The following is a 16,354-nucleotide window of genomic DNA, read 5'->3' on the forward strand; positions in this document are numbered from 1 at the left end:
TGGCAGCACTGCTCACAGGAATACAACATCCCACATATAATGTGGGGGTGGGGGGTGGCAGTTTGGCATTTTTGCCCTGGGCTCTGGATGACCGTGCCCTGGCATTACTGTGCCTTTAGATCTACTTTTAGGAAGGTATAGATAAGTAAGCCTAACATACAATAAAACATATAGTGAAAATAATAAAGTAGTAGATGCATAAGGCTCCATTCACAAAGCTAGCACACTGGAAAAAGCATACTTATTCTACAAAAAAGTGACAGTTATTTAATCTTAGTCCGAATAGACTTAAAAATTACAGTTACTTGGTTAAAAAAGAGAGTCTTTTATTTTTAGGTTTTTTGCTTTGTGCCGGAAGGTAGATTGTGTGATATATTCTGCTAAAGAATTTGATGCTGTTTTTCATAATAGCCTGGTACAAATGATGAGGATCCATGGACTTAGGGAAATACCACATGAATTGGTAGGGACCTAGTTCTTTTCAGTATTTTTAATAATACTCTGGTGGATGAAATAGAAATTATGTTTCTATTTTTCCATTAGACAAGAAAATGTAGAATTATTGAAACTCAGCAGGTTAGTGTGATATTACAGAGGAATCTCAATTAAGGGGCAAAGTGTGCAGTCTAATGGAAAATGTAATGCAACTTTGAAAAAAGTAATTCTGGGAACCCAGACTATGGTGATATCATTGCTGTGCATTAAATGAATTACAAGTAGGTAAAACAGAGCAAGGATGACTTTGGAAATACTATCTAAAGTTAAAGTGTCTCTAAACAATATCCTTATTCTCCAAAAATAATTCATACACATCTACTACCTAATGACCCTGTCATTTATTTTTCATGTATTTGTTTCTTTACTGTGGTTTTCTGCCTCCTGGTGACATCCTCCATGAGCTCCCAGTACTCTCCTTTTCCCTCTCGCTTACATTTGTTTGGAACGAGCAGTGCACATGAATGGTGGTCATGTGCACTGCTCTATGAACACCACACATCTCACAGACCATTTTACACAGTCTATCTTGGGAGTGAACATGAAACAATGGCTACATTCCTGCTTACAGTGGGACCATGGAGAAAACAAACATCTCTAGCAGGGAGATGGATCACAACAGCAAAACAGGGAATTTGGAGACTTGAAGGAGGCTGCGAGCAATACGTTTTTTTTTTTAACATGAGCTTAGTGTCACTTTAAGGCTGAACTACACATAATATGAGCACTACAAATAAAAAATCTTTTTAATACATTTTTAATATTCAAAGCAACCTCTTCCATCCATCCATGTCTCCATGCTTTATTTGCTATGAAATCACTTTGAAAAACACCTACTTGCTTTTCTGCCCGTGGCCATCTTAAGTAAGGGCAGATGATTCATGTAGCATTTACTTCCTGGAATCCCTCTGCCCCTAACTCAGACATGCAGGCAGAAGGGTGTGCTTAGCTGAGAAAGACCTTCATCCCCTCTGGGATGTTTGACATCATTTGCCTAGGCAAGGAAATCAGGAACTAATTAAAGAAACGTAAAAAAAAAAAAAAACCAAAAAAAAATGTCTGTACGTCTTATGGAGCGAATATCGAGCAGCCAGCCCGGTATTCCCGTCGTTGCCGGTACCACGTTAGAATACCGGGCTGGACGCTCAGCTCTACAGTGCAGAAGAACCTGCTCCTCTGTCCTACCTGTTCCTTGGTCCAGCAGTGTCCTGCTTTCACTGGCTGTCTTCTCTACCCAGTGCCGGAATCTTCAGTGTGGGCACCTGGCTGTGACAGCTTGCGCAAGAAGCACTGTGCTTTGTGAAAGGCCCCGTAGTCTTGTGGGACCTGTCACGTGCCCACAAGACTACGAGGAGGGAGGGGAGGAGGACAACTCCGCGGAAGTGGGAGTGGGTACCTGTCAAATTCTGGCACGCACCCCCCTCCCCAAAGGTCCACAGTCTCTGGTCATCTCCTGTAGTATGTACACAGTCTCTGGTCTACTCCTGTACTGTCCGCAGTCTCTGGTCATCTGTAGTATGTCTGCAGTCTCTGGTCATTTCCTGTACTGTGTCCGCAGTCTCTGGTCATCTGTAGTATGTCTGCAGTCTCTGGTCATCTCCTGTACTGTGTCCGCAGTCTCTGGTCATCTCCTGTACTGTGTCTGCAGTCTCTGGTCACCTCCTGTACTGTGTCTGCAGTCTCTGGTCACCTCCTGTACTGTGTCTGCAGTCTCTGGTCATCTCCTGTACTATGTCCGCAGTCTCTGGTCACCTCCTGTACTGTGTCTGCAGTCTCTGGTCATCTCCTGTACTATGTCCGCAGTCTCTGGTCATCTCCTGTACTATGTTCGCAGTCTCTAGTCATCTCCTGTACTATGTCCGCAGTCTGTGGTCATCTCCTGTACAGTGTCCACAGTCTCTGGTCATCTCCTGTACTATGTTCGCAGTCTCTGGTCATCTCCTGTACTGTGTCTGCAGTCTCTGGTCATTTCCTGTACTGTGTCCACAGTCTCTGGTTATCTCCTGTACTATGTCTGCAGACCATTGGTTCAGAATTTTTTTTTCTTGTCTTCCTCCTTTAAAATCTAGGTGTGTCTTATTGTCAGGTGCATCTTATGGAGAGAAAAATACGGTATATTTTCCTATTTTCTAATGGTAGCAGCATGGGGATTGAAAATAGTCAATGTTGACTGAGAAATTCCGCTTTACCGGCCAGTGGTAAACGACATCTGTAAAAGTAAACAAAACAATGGGTTAGGTAAATGTCATTGATTAGAGTGGATACATTATGTCACCAGCAGATACCTGCAGTTTGCAGAGTTTAGAAGTGCCTGGTCTTTACCACAGTACTTAAAAATTGGTGCAAAGCTACTTGAAAATTGAAGTACTTTTTGTTAAACTTACATTTTTTTTCTTCTGGGTTTTCCTGAGGCACTAGTAATATAGCCCCGGCCAGTGGCATAACTTGAACCTTCAGAGCCCCAGTGTAAGAAACAATGAAGGGCTCCCTGACCCCTGGCCAGGGCCTTTCCCTCTAAGCCCGGTGGTAGAACGCCAGGGCCCAGTCGCAAGTGCAACCTTTGTGACCCTGGTAGTTCTGCCACTGGTGTTAGTAGTTTTTTTTATTTATTTATTTATTTTTTATAATAATATTTTTTTTCAATTTGTTTAGGAGCCCCGTTGGAGGGCTTGGTGAAATATCAGGGGTCTAAACAGAGCTATGACGTTCCACCTTTGAGACAGAAAAAGGAGATTGAGGACACAGCGCTCAATCTCCATCTCAGAGCTTCCTGTCCATTCACAAACCGAAGCATAGTAAACACAGTTTATTATGCCTCAGTTATAAATGAACAGAGTCAGTGATTTGTACCGATCACTGTCTCTATTCATTAAGACAGGGCAGGGGCCAGTAAATAACACATTCCCCTTCCCCGCTCTCCATCCTGACAACATCCCCCGGCTGGCAGGAGAGGGCAGGGGGGAAACAGGCAGAGCAGCGAGGGAGGAAGAGGAGGCCAAGAGAGAACACAGAGGGGCCAGGAAAGGGCAGAAGGGAGCAGGAGAACACACAGGCGGGCAGCAGAAAGAACCTAGATAGGAGGAGCAGTGGGATGGCTGGACCAATCTTTCCACTTTCCTCCTGCAGCTGCTGAATGCCTGTGGGAGGAAGAGGAGGAGAAGCAGGCATTCATCAACTGCAGGAGGAAAGTGGAGAGATCAGTTTCCCTGTATGCAGCCACCCCGCCGCTCCTCCTATTCAGGTATACAGGGGGCTCACGGGCCCCCTGGAGCATGGGGCCAGGTCGCAATAGCGACCCCTGTAGGTATTCACCCGGAAGTCCACGTCACCAGTGTCTTCCAGAAAAATCTTGCCTTATCTCACGCATGTGCCGTATGAAATCTGTGGTGGCTTGTTATTCAATAATAAGCTTCCCCGATCTCATACAGCACCTGAGAAATCAGGTCTGATGCCATTGGTGGGCCAGCAAAGAATAGAATTTGGCCACCAATGACTTCATCTTTTGAAAATGGGTTGTAGGAAAGAAAGTTTTTTGATTCCTTCATCAACCCAGTCAGAGTTGAGGGGGGAATCCCTCCCGTGGAGCTATTGAGGTTGATTTACTTAAGGTAAATAGGCTGTGCACTGCAAGTACACAGTACACTAAAAGTGCAGTTGCTCTAGATCTGAGGGGAACATGCAAGGAATATATAAAAAAAAAAAAAAACAGCATTTTTGCTTGCACTTGATTGGATGAAAGAAATCAGCAGAGCTTCACCTCATTTCAGAACTTCCTCTCGGATATAAAGCAACTGCACTTGCAGTGCACAGTATATTTACCTTTAGTAAATCAACCCCATTGCGTTCTCACAATACACACAGAGAACACAGTGATTACTGCTATAGGCTATAATAGCTGCTAGCAATAGTCTTATGTAAAATACGACCTGCTGGTTGTACCCAAGACGTACAACAATTGACTTGGATACAATCGGTCTGCCTATAAATGCTTTGAATCTTGCAATAATAAACAAGCAGAGGGCACACTGGCCTAGTGCATTATCCTTTAAAATATCTTTAATAAATAAAAAGATACAGTGAAGGAAATAAGTATTTGATCCCCTGCTGATGTTGAATGTTTGCCCACTCACAAAGAAATGATCAGTCTAAAAATTGAATGGTAGGTGTATTGTAACACTGAGAGACAGAATAGCAACAAAAAAATTCTAAAGAAATGCATGTCTAACAAATTATGCACTGATTTGCATGTTTATGAGGGAAATAAGTATTTGATCCCCTATCATTCAGCAGGATTTCTGGCTACCAGGTGTCTTTCATACAGGTAACAAGCTGAGATTAGAAGCAGTCTCTTAAAGGGAGTGCTGATAATCTCATTTTATTACCTGTATAAAAGACACCTGTCCACAGAAACAATCAGATTCCAAACTCTCCACCATGGCAAAGACCAAAGAGCTGTCCAAGGATGTCAGGGACAAGATTGTAGACTTACACAAGGCTGGAATGGGCTACCAAACTATCGCCAAGCAGCTTGGTGAGAAGGTGACAACAGTTGGTGCAATCATTCGCAAATGGAAGAAACACAAAACAACTGTCAGTCTCCCTAGGTCTGGAGCACCATGCAAGATCTCACCTCGCGGAATGTCAATGATCATGAGAACAGTGAGGAATCATCCCAGAACTACACGTGAGAATCTTGTCAATGATCTCCAGGCAGCTGGAACCACAGGCCCCAAGAAAACAATTGGTAACACACTACGCCGACAAGGATTGAAAGCCTGCAGTGCTCGCAAGGTCCCTCTGCTCAAGAAAGCACATGTCCAGACATGTGACAGAATGATAGAACTTCAACAGGCTGATGCGTTTTGAGGACTTATCCTCTTCCTCAGAGCCCTCAGTCAGCCTTGAAGATCTATCGTTCTATCACATCTTGATGTTTGCAGACTGTTTGCGCTGTTTTCATGAGATGAACATGTACCTTTATTCATTTTGTGAGTATAATACTTACCTTTTTATTTTAAAGGATAATGCACTAGGCCAGTGTGCCCTCTGTTTGTTTATTATTGCAGTGCCTCTAGACTCCCCCAGTCTTGTGAGGGCAGCAAGGCGAGTGCATCCCATGAAGGCCAAGATCTGACTGCTGCCCACTAATCTCTTTTAGGCCTACTCCCCAAGCACAGGAATATCTGCGTTTTTCCAGTTCTTTGTCATGGTTTGAATCTTGGCCGGTCCCTGCTGAACTGGCCAAGATTCGATCCATGTATGGTTGGATTTAAATTAGATGTAAACCAATCTGAATGCTAGCATTGTGTATCATAAACACTTGCTATGTTTTTTTCTTTAATAAAATACTGTCTTTGACGTTTTTGGAGACAAGAAGAGGCAGAGTGGAGTGGTTCACTGGTTGTGAGCAAAGTGAACCCTCTGGAAACTGAGACACTGGTAACTGAACCTCCGCGGCGTCTCGTCCGGCGTCTCGCGCCGGGATACGGGCACTAGGTCCCGGCCGGCCGCGGCTGAGGGAGACTCGCGCATGCGCAGTAGGTGCCGCGAGTACACGCTGGGCAGCCAATGACAGCGCAGGGCGCGGTATTTAAAGATGCCCTGCACTGTCACAAATCGCCGCAAGGTCTTATCCTGTTACCTGAGTTCCTATACCCCTGTGATTGTGTTATTTTGACCCGGATTGCCCTGACTACGCTGCCTTCTCCTGTTTTTGACCCGGATTGCGCTGACTACGCTGCCTTCTCCTGTCCTGACCCCCAGCTTGTTTGACCTCTCTGCGGACTGACCATTCCAATACTGACCCTGTGTGTGACCTGACTATCCTTTGCCTGCCGATTCTGTACCTCGCTGCCCCTACGGTGACAACTGGCTACTTTGACTACGATCCTTCCATCCATCCATCCATCCATCCTGCCTGGGCCTGCCGGCCTCCTCACATCTGGCTCTCCTCCTGTATCCATCCCCAGAGGTTCCCTCTGCCACGGGTGGGATTGCTCGGAGGTCGTGACCTGGTCCTGGTCTGCTTAAAGTCCATCCCCACCATCAGGGGCCCTGGTGAACACGCAAACCGGGACTTAGACTCCACGCTCTGGGTATTCCTGTCCAGTGGGCTGCCAGAGGCACCACCTGGCGGATCCCTAACACTCCAAAATCTGTCCAGCACACTGAAATGAGGAAGAACCCTAAGCCTAGTGTGGGACCAAGAAATTGGAGAAGAGCCTACTTCATCCAGTGATTGTAATGAGATTGTATACTCTGTTCTTGCCAGGATTCCTATGTCACAAAGAAATATGTAAATAGTTCAGCGGTATCCCGGTGTTGGATTTATAACCGGGGAATGTGACCATGCCTGAAAAGGTGGTCAGACTAGCTGGTAAGGTACATTGTATTCACGCACTGTGGTGTTTGATGGCAGCTGCTTCTCCCCTTTAGTGGAAGAATACTTATGGAGGTCTTCTTTTCCTAATTTTTTATTATAATTTGGTTCACGAACATTTGGTGTTGGACTTTGCATTTTGGATTTTTTGGGTAATTCTCTTGACGGAAAAATTATGCTGTTCCCCATTAATATGTTTTTCTTGTAATCACAATATATTATTTATAATTTATATATTTTAGTGTATTTCAGTGCTGCACTTTTTGTCATAGAGTATATTTGGGTTTTGTATCACAATCCTTGGTGCTAGCAGATTCTTTTTGTATATATCCAAGCGCAGAGTTTTACACATTTCAAGAACACTTGCCTATGAACTGAGCATTGGCAGTGCCGCTGATAGTTTTTGCTGTAAGTACAAGTGACAGAGTGACAATGTAGAAGAACAACTGGGAGATGGGGACAGAGAGTTGTTGCCCTTTAACAGGAAGTAGCTGAACAAGGACTTTCATGGCAGGATCACAGGAACTTAATATTTATTAAAAGCCTTAGATTAAAATATAATTGAAAATGACTTTGTAAATTATATTAACAAAGTAAAGATGATATCAGATTTAAGAGATTGGGTTTCATCAACTTTCCAGTGTGTGGTGTAGGTCAGGTTTGGGCTGCAGCGTGGGCATGCTGAAACACTGAATATTTGACAGCAGGTTATGTGGGATCATATGTAAGCAAAGCATGCTTGTGTAAACCAGGAAGAGGACATGAAGGAAGGTGGAGGGTGTGATTCACCTGCAGACTGTGAAAGGTGAGCAGCTGCTGACAGATTGTTACAGAGATGCTAGTATGTATTGCCTCTGTATAAGTCAACTTGTAAGGCTACATCTTGAACAAGGTGTACACTTTTATATCACAGTGTAAAAAATGTAGATGAGAGGGATCATAGGCAAACAAGAAAATAAAAGAAATCAAAGATCTTCATAACATTAAAGGCTAGAAACACTGGATATGCTGAGTTTAAGGCAAAACAAAGTATATATAAAACCAATCAATATAATCTCATACGTTAACATATACAGTACACTATATTGCCAAAAGTATTGGGACGCCTGCCTTTACACGCACATGAACTTTAATGGCATCCCAGTTTTAGTCCGTAGGGTTCAATATTGAGCTAGCCCACCCTTTGCAGCTATAACCACTTCAACTCTTCTGGGAAGGCTGTCCACAAAGTTTAGGAGTGTGTCTATGGGAGTGTTTGACCATTCTTCCAGAAGTGCATTTGTGAGGTCAGGCATTGATGTCGGACGGGGGCTTGGCTCGTAGTCTCCGGTCTAATTCATCCCAAAGGTGTTCTATCTGGTTGAGGACTCTGTGCAGGCCAGTCAAGTTCCATCACCCCAAATTCACTCATCCATGTCTTTGGGACCTTGCTTTGTGCACTGGTGCGCAGTCATGTTGGAACAGGAAGGGGCCATCCCCAAACTGTTCCCTCAAAGTTGGGAGCATGAAATTGTCCAAAATGTCTTGGTATGCTGATGTCTTAAGGGTTCCCTTCACTGGAGCTAAGGGGCCAAGCCCAACCCCTGAAAAGAACCCCACACCATAATCCCCCCTCCACCAAACTTTACACTTGGCAAAATGCAGTCAGGCAAGCACCGTTCTCCTGGCAACCGCCAAACCCAGACACGTCCATTGGAATGCCAGACAGAAAAGTGCAATTTTTCACTCCAGAGAACACGTCTCCACTGCTCTAGAGTCCAATGGTAGCGTCCTTTACACCACGGCATCCGACGCTTTGCATTGCACTTGGTGATGTAAGGATTGGATGCAGCTGCTTGGCCATGTTAACCCATTCTATGTATGAAGCTCTTTACGCACTGCTGTTCTAATAATCTGAAGGCCACACAAAGTTTGGAGGTCTTTAGCTATTGACTCTGATTTAGCTATTGCATCAGCATGAGCTGACCCCACTCTGTCATTTTACATGGCCTACCACTTTGTGGCTGAGTTGCTGTTTTTTCCACTTGCTTCCATTTTGTTAAAATACCATTAAAAGTTGACCATGAAATATTTAGTAGAAAGGAAATGTCATGGATGGACTTATTGCACAGGTGGTAACTTATGACAGTACCAAGAAGGGTTCACTTGCTGATGTGACTACCCTGGTTTATGTGGTTATCCCACAAAGCGAGTTGGCCCTTGCGGTCTCATTAAGGAGGTGAGGAGGCACTTTGGCTGTTCACAGAAATCACTACATAGCGTGTGGCACTTATGATCATTATTATCCACCACCCGTGTGTCTGTGTTCCTGCACCTATTTGGGTGTAATATATAAACTGCATTTATCTAAATACACAGTTTGGACATTTTCACGTGTGTGATTTCTATATTCCCTGAGAGGAATCGCTTGTCTCACTTCCACTTGATCCCCACATTGGGGTCTATTTGTGAGTGGATGGTCACGTGTGTATTTATATTCATTTGTTGATCTATGCATTTATAAACATGTGTGATTTTCTTAACGCTAAGCCATTTTTTGTATATATCACAGTACCACAGTTGAATTCAATGAGCTCCTGAGAGCGATCCATTGTTTCACAAATGCTTGTAGAAGCAGTCTGCATGCCTAGGTGTTTGATTTTATACACCTGTGGTCATGGAGGTGATTGGACACCTGAATCTATATAGTGTATAATGTAATTTAAAAAATAATTATTTCATATTTTAACCAGTTGCGGATCACCCATTGTATGTGGGTAGGCGGACACTCTGTGATATATAGGATACAGCGTTTCCGGGTGGAGGGCGCATGTGTGCATGTGCATGGCCCACCGCTCCATCTATGCTACCATTTGGTGCGATGATTTATGGCTAGGACCTGCTAATCAGCTTAGCGAATCACAGTACAGAGTCCTGTGTTTACTGACAACACAGGGCTCTGTACACAAAGCAGTGATGTGGCTGTTTTTTTTTTCTCCCTGCGAAGCACACAGAAAAAGCAGCTGTATCACAATACTCTATGGATTTTAATGTACATGCAAAAAAATTACTATATGGTGCTATTTTGTGTTATTTCATCACATCAAAAATAATGAAATGCAACTATACCAAAAAATATAAAATCCAATATGTCTCAAAGTGTCTGTGCCTATATACAAAGTGTCCGTAGACCTTCCCACAAAGTGCATTATATTGTACAAAGAATGCCACCAAATGCCTCATATTTCATGTGTGCTTTAGTGATCCTCCGGTATCACACCAGAAAACTTCTGACTTGTCATGACCTGCCACAACAGCACAATCATACAGGACTTGTGTTGCAGGGGTTTCCACCATCCACATCAAACTTAGGCCAAGCACCGCACCTCACCTCACCTCTCCTCTCCCCTCTCCTCCCCTCCCCTCTCCTCTCATCAATATATCAATATATATATTTTGCAAGTACCATAGGGAATACAAGGAAAGCTGCCATAGTGTAAAAACCTTTAATATGTATTAAAATTCTAAAATCCTTTTCTTACAAATGCCCACTCACATGTTATAGTGCTATGCCTCGCGCAAACCCATATGGAAGAAAAATATATTTGAAATATATTTAAAAATATCTTTCCCAAATATATTGACATATATTTGAAATGCTACAATTTTGGTCATATTCAATATATTTCAAAATATATTTTTATATATATATATATATATATATATATATATATATATATATATATATATATACTGCATGTTGAAATGTGTTTTTATTACAAAATATATGAAAAATATTTAAAAAAATACATTTCAAATATACTGTATGTCTTTAAAAATACATATCTACATTTTTGGAATGCATTTACAAATATATGTAAAAATTACTTTTTTATTATGTTAAAAAAAATCTGAAGAATATATTTTAAAAATATATATTTTTCTTCCATGTGGGAAGGTAAAACTGCCTCCTGCTCCACCCGATTTGTTTCGTCATCCTGACATTCTCAAGAAGCCTTCTGAGAATGTCAGGACGATGAAACGCATTGGGTGGAGCAGGAAGTGATTGGATCCCACACAGCACACCCCGAAGTGATGTAGTAGCATACCTGGAAGGATAGAGGAGTAAGCTGCTTGCACAGGCTGTATGCAGAGCAGATATCCTGGTATATCCTATGACATTCTCAAGTGGTTTCACATATGTGAGTTTTCTGGTGTGATGGTGGAGGATCACTGGAGCATGCATGAAATATTAGGCAATTGGAGGCATTCTTTGTACAATATAATGCACTTTGTGGGAAAGTGGAATACTTAATGCACGGACACTTTATATATAAGCACGGACACTTTGAGACATATTGGAGTTTATGGTTTTTGCTATAATTACATTTTATTATTTTTGATGCAAAGAGCATGCATACATTGCAGCCAAATATAAATCAAACTGTAAAAGCTGCACAAACATGGATTCTTCATAAGAATGTCTCTGTGACTCAGTCAGGGTAACATGCTGCATAGCATACTTTCTAAAGACTCTATTACAGGAGACAGTCTAGTTGAGGATCACTGCTTCAATAGAATCGTTTAGAAAACAGCTACCTGTAATTGTCCTCGTAAAAAATGTTCCTTACAGTGAACTCCAGGGTAGCTCTGGTGGCACAAGTAGAGGGATCCAAGAACAAAAGGTCACCCCACTGGAACTGGAGTACTCTGTTAGCAATCCCCACAGTATCTGGGTCTTCCTGAGAAGCTTTTAGCCATTAGACTCTGACCCGCTTGACCACATTCCAGTTCTAACATTGGTGGGCCACTCACCAGGTTGCAGATCACTTGCCCAGCTGCCTCTGCCCCATCAAAGGTGGCCTTTCTAAGCTCCTAAGGGAGTGAAACAATGGAACTCATCTTCCATGGAAATGTTGAGAATCTCTGGCAGTTGTGGGAAAGGGAATCAAAGGGCCTGCACCCGCATCTGTACATGGTGAGTAAATAGGAACTCCACTACAGTGGCAAACAAAAAATGTAAAAATTAAAAAAAGACTGGATGATTTTAAATATAATTATACAATTTTAAATACAATTCTAATTACTAAAGTATAACATATCAATATTTGAATCCAAGGAATCAATCTGATTTCCCAAAGCTGCACAGTAGGTTTTATTTTCCTTCCCCTGAATTGTAGGAGTTGTTAAGGAATACATTTGATGACTGTGGATCTTTCTTAACCATTACCAATTATGTAACTTGCAATTTCCCATCTCCTCCACCACCTCCAAAATAAATGCATGCCAATGTTTCATTAACTTCCACATTGTAATGATTACATGCCTTTGAGATGAGTGGATCCCCTCCTAGGAAATGCAGCAGGTTTAACAGGATCCCACTATTCAGCAATCATTTATCAAACTCTTTAGTCTTACCATGGAACAGCAGTCATTGTCAGGCACAGTGAATAGCTGTTAGGCCAGTTTACTAAGCAGCAGCCAATGGTCTATTTACAAACCACTCTAAGGCCTTTGTTATCCAGAGGCCAAATGCAAAATGCTCTACTCAGATGAAATGATCCAACACCTCTAATCTCCATTCTGACAAATTGGGAATTTTGCAATGGCTTGTAGGCAGGTGGTAGTGTCCTTTTAGTGAGACCACTCTCTTGGTGATGTTAGTGGGTGGATTATGTTCCTTTATATTCTGGTGTGGGTTGAGCTCTGGGCAGAAGGTGGATGGGAAGTGGATACCCAGACTTACAACGTGTAGGTCTGTTGCCTGAAGAGTGGTAGGACTTCTGGACCTAAGCCCAGCACGATGAGGACAAAGTGAGGACACACTCCTGGGGGACTCATGTAAACTGTTTGGAAAGATGAATAGACTCTAAAGGTTCGTGTTTATGGCATTAAGTGCTCTGCATTATAAATAAGAGAGCATGAAGATGTGGAACTGTTGTGCCAATTAATTTCCAGTAAGGCTCCATACACACCAGGAGCATTAAAGAATGCCCAACAAATTCTGTATAAAAACCTTCATATGAGCATTTTTTTCCAGCATTGTCTCCATTTTTGTGCCAGTGTTTTTCTGGCATTTAGTACTGTATAGCTGGTTGTTAATGAGCGATTGGCTTGCTGCCCATCCACGTCCTTCACAACCAATGACTCATCAACTGTTAGTGGGGTTCCCTGCTAACAGCTAAATTCAAACAAAAGAATGGCTGACAATTACATTCTGAGAAAAAAAACAGTGTGGGCCCCCCCCCGCCAGTCCATACCAGGCCCGTAGGTTCTGGTATGGATTTTAAGGGGAGCCTGTAGGTCAATAAGGGGGGGGGGCAAGCAAGCGCCCCCCCCTGAACCATACTAGGCCACATGCCCTCAACATGGGGGAGTGCTTTGGGGTAGGGGGGTTCCCTAGGGGGTTACAGCCATTTGGATATGAGATCTTGGATCATACATTGAGCCAAGCTGGAGCAATATATGTTTGCAAAAAGATAATTCCTGGAGTTGTTTTAATTTTTTTTTAAATATGTCTCATATGCGTAAAACCTCCCACTGGTTAAAAGTAGTAAATTAGCATTCAGTGTAGCTGATTTCCACATAAATTCACATGTCATAAAACATCTGCAAATGCAATGATGAATTAAGCAGAAACTGGGAAGCAATCCCGTGTGATACACTTTTTTGCATGGAAATCTGAAGTCTGACAAAACTATTCACATATTGTTAGAAAATTCTATACACTGCTGTGCTTTGGGATTTGGTAATTAAAAATATGAAAAAAATATTTTTGTGAGTCCTTGTGTTGTGTTAAAGGATATGTCACCTCAACATTTCATATTGCTGATATGTGCCTGCTGTACCATGTACTTGTGTTAAAAAAGTATCCTGTTCTTTGTGTATTGCTTCCCTTGTGTGAAATCCCTTGTGTTCCTGCCATTCCCACTGCTTTCCTATTTCAAACTGACAACGCTAGGCATGAGAGAACATCCATCTCAGCGTTGTCAGTTTTTTGGCTGTGCTGGAATAACAGTCTGCTTCTCCTCCAATGATAAATCTTGTGCTGACATGCCCCCCTCCCCTGCACAGCTAATCACTAGGAAGATCAGTCTAACCCAGATATTACAATGTAAATATGGCAGTTGTATCACCACTGTACTATACATAGCTTGTGCAGAGAGCAGGGCTGTGGGGGGAGCCCAGCAGCTCCACTCACTACATACATACACATACACACACACACACACACACACACACACTTCAAGGGGAACTAAAGTTCTGCTATCAGAAACTGCAAGCGGGCAGACTCTTTATTGTGAAAGTTATATGTAATGTCTCTTCTGCAATACAATACACCTAACTGCCTGCTCACAGCATTCTCTGGCATGTAAACTGAGCTGCCCATGCACAGCTCAGTCTGGCACAGTCCTGGTGTGTCCCAGCGTGACATCATCTTGAGTCAGTCAATGAAGACAACTGAAGACCGGCATCCAGAAGAAAATGCCAGCGCCAGCAAGGGATGGGAACCTTCGAAGGGAAGGGAAGTTTAGCTTCCTTTAGTTACACTTTAAAGTTTGTATTAATTAAATAATGTGGGGCAGGATACTGATGTAAAAAATTGTAAATAATGTGAATCCTGAAGTTGTGTGAATAATGTGTGAAAACACTTAGAAATATACCCTTGGGACTCACATTTAAAGCCCAATTAAAACCTTATTAATTATTCCAGACAGCATTAATCGCTTCCCAATCGGCAATAGTATATATACGTCCTTGGTTGGAAGTGGAATACTGGGGTTATGCCTGCAGCAATGTGCCATAACCCCAGTATTGTTTTTTTTCAGCCGGCAATTCTCTTTTCTCCTAAAAGTGGTCTTAGTGACGGATTTTCCGCTAGATCACTTTTAGAAGCGGCAAGCGTGGACGACTTTAAAGAATGACATGTTGGGCATTTATTTACTTAGTGTAACATCATCTTTCATATTTTACAAAAACAATTTAGTTATATATTGTTTTGTTTGTTTTTTTTAATTCATTAAAGTGTATTCTTTCCAAAAAAATTGCGTTTGAAAAATCTCTGCGCAAATACCGTTTGACATAAAAAATTGCAGCGACCGCTATTTTATTCTCCTGGGTCTCTGCTAAAAAAAAAAAATCCTCTCCAAACAGGAAGTTAAAGGAAATCTCTGAAAAATTCCTTGGGGACCCCCAGGTCACCAGACTAGTGTCCCCATTGGAGGATTTACACTCTATTACGTTTATGGAAACAACCCAAAATTTGGGACTTTCTTTTACTTTCACTTTCAATTATAATAGTAAACAGGACGAATAGAGAGGGTGAATCACCCTAAAGGGGGCATAGATAGCAATAAAAACTGACAGTCCCTCTGTACTCTATCCAAAACTAAAAAATGTTTTGCCTTTAGTTATAATTTAAACACACTCTTCCATATGTGTATTTTTACCTGTAAAGTGTTGCACAAGGGTTTAAAACCCCATGCTAGCTGCGAGCTGGAGCATTAGGAGTGTGTCTATGGGAATGTTTAACCATTCTTCCAGAAGCGCATTTGTGAGGTCAGCCACTGATGTTGGATGAGAAGGGCTGGCACACAGTCTCCACTCTAATTCATCCCAAAGGTGTTCTATCTGATTGAGGTCAGGACTCTGTGCAGGCCAGTCAAGTTCCTCCACCCCAAACTCACTCATCCATGTCTTTATGGACTTTCTTTGTGCACTGGTGTGCAGTCATGTTGGAACAGGAAGGGGCCATCCCCAAACTGTTCCCACAAAGTTGGGAGCATGAAATTCTCCAAAATGTCTTGGTATGCTGGTGCCTTAAGAGTTCCCTTCACTGGAACTAAGAGGCCAAACCCAACCCCTGAAAAGCAACCCCATACCATAATCCCCTCCACCAAACTTTACACTTGGCACAATGCAGTCAGGAAAGTACTGTTCTCCTGGCAACCACCAAACCCAGACACATCCATCGGATTGCGAGACAGAGAAGTGTAATTTGTCACTCCACAGAACACATTTCCACTATCTAGAGTCCATTTCTAGAGTCCAGTGGTGGCATGCTTTACACCCCTGCACCCAACGCTTTGCATTGCACTTGGTGATGTAAGGCTTGGATCCAGCTGCTCGGCCATGGAAACCCATTCCATGAAGCTCTCTACGCACTGTTGTGCTAATCTGAAGGCCACACGAAGTTTAGAGGTCTTTAGCTTTTGACTCTGCAGAGAGTTGGCAACTTCTGCTCACTGTATGCTTCAGCATGCACTGAACCCCCTCTGTCATTATGTGTGTTTTTCTTTTCCATAAATAATTTTGTATTAAACGTGCAGTGTGCCATTCATGCTAGGAAAATAGAAAATTGTATTTTCATGGCAGTATACCATAGGTTGTGGCTCCACCCTTCAACCCCATAGAACTGGATATGTACAGTATACATTTTGCAGCTCACTCAAAGTACTCCACTCTTTGTAACTGTCACCATCAGAGTGGTATGCTGTCATG

Source organism: Staurois parvus, unplaced genomic scaffold, assembly GCF_062004578.1.
Source record: "Staurois parvus isolate SC_StPar_1 unplaced genomic scaffold, SC_StPar_1.0 ptg000104l, whole genome shotgun sequence".
NCBI classification, from domain to species: domain Eukaryota; kingdom Metazoa; phylum Chordata; class Amphibia; order Anura; family Ranidae; genus Staurois; species Staurois parvus.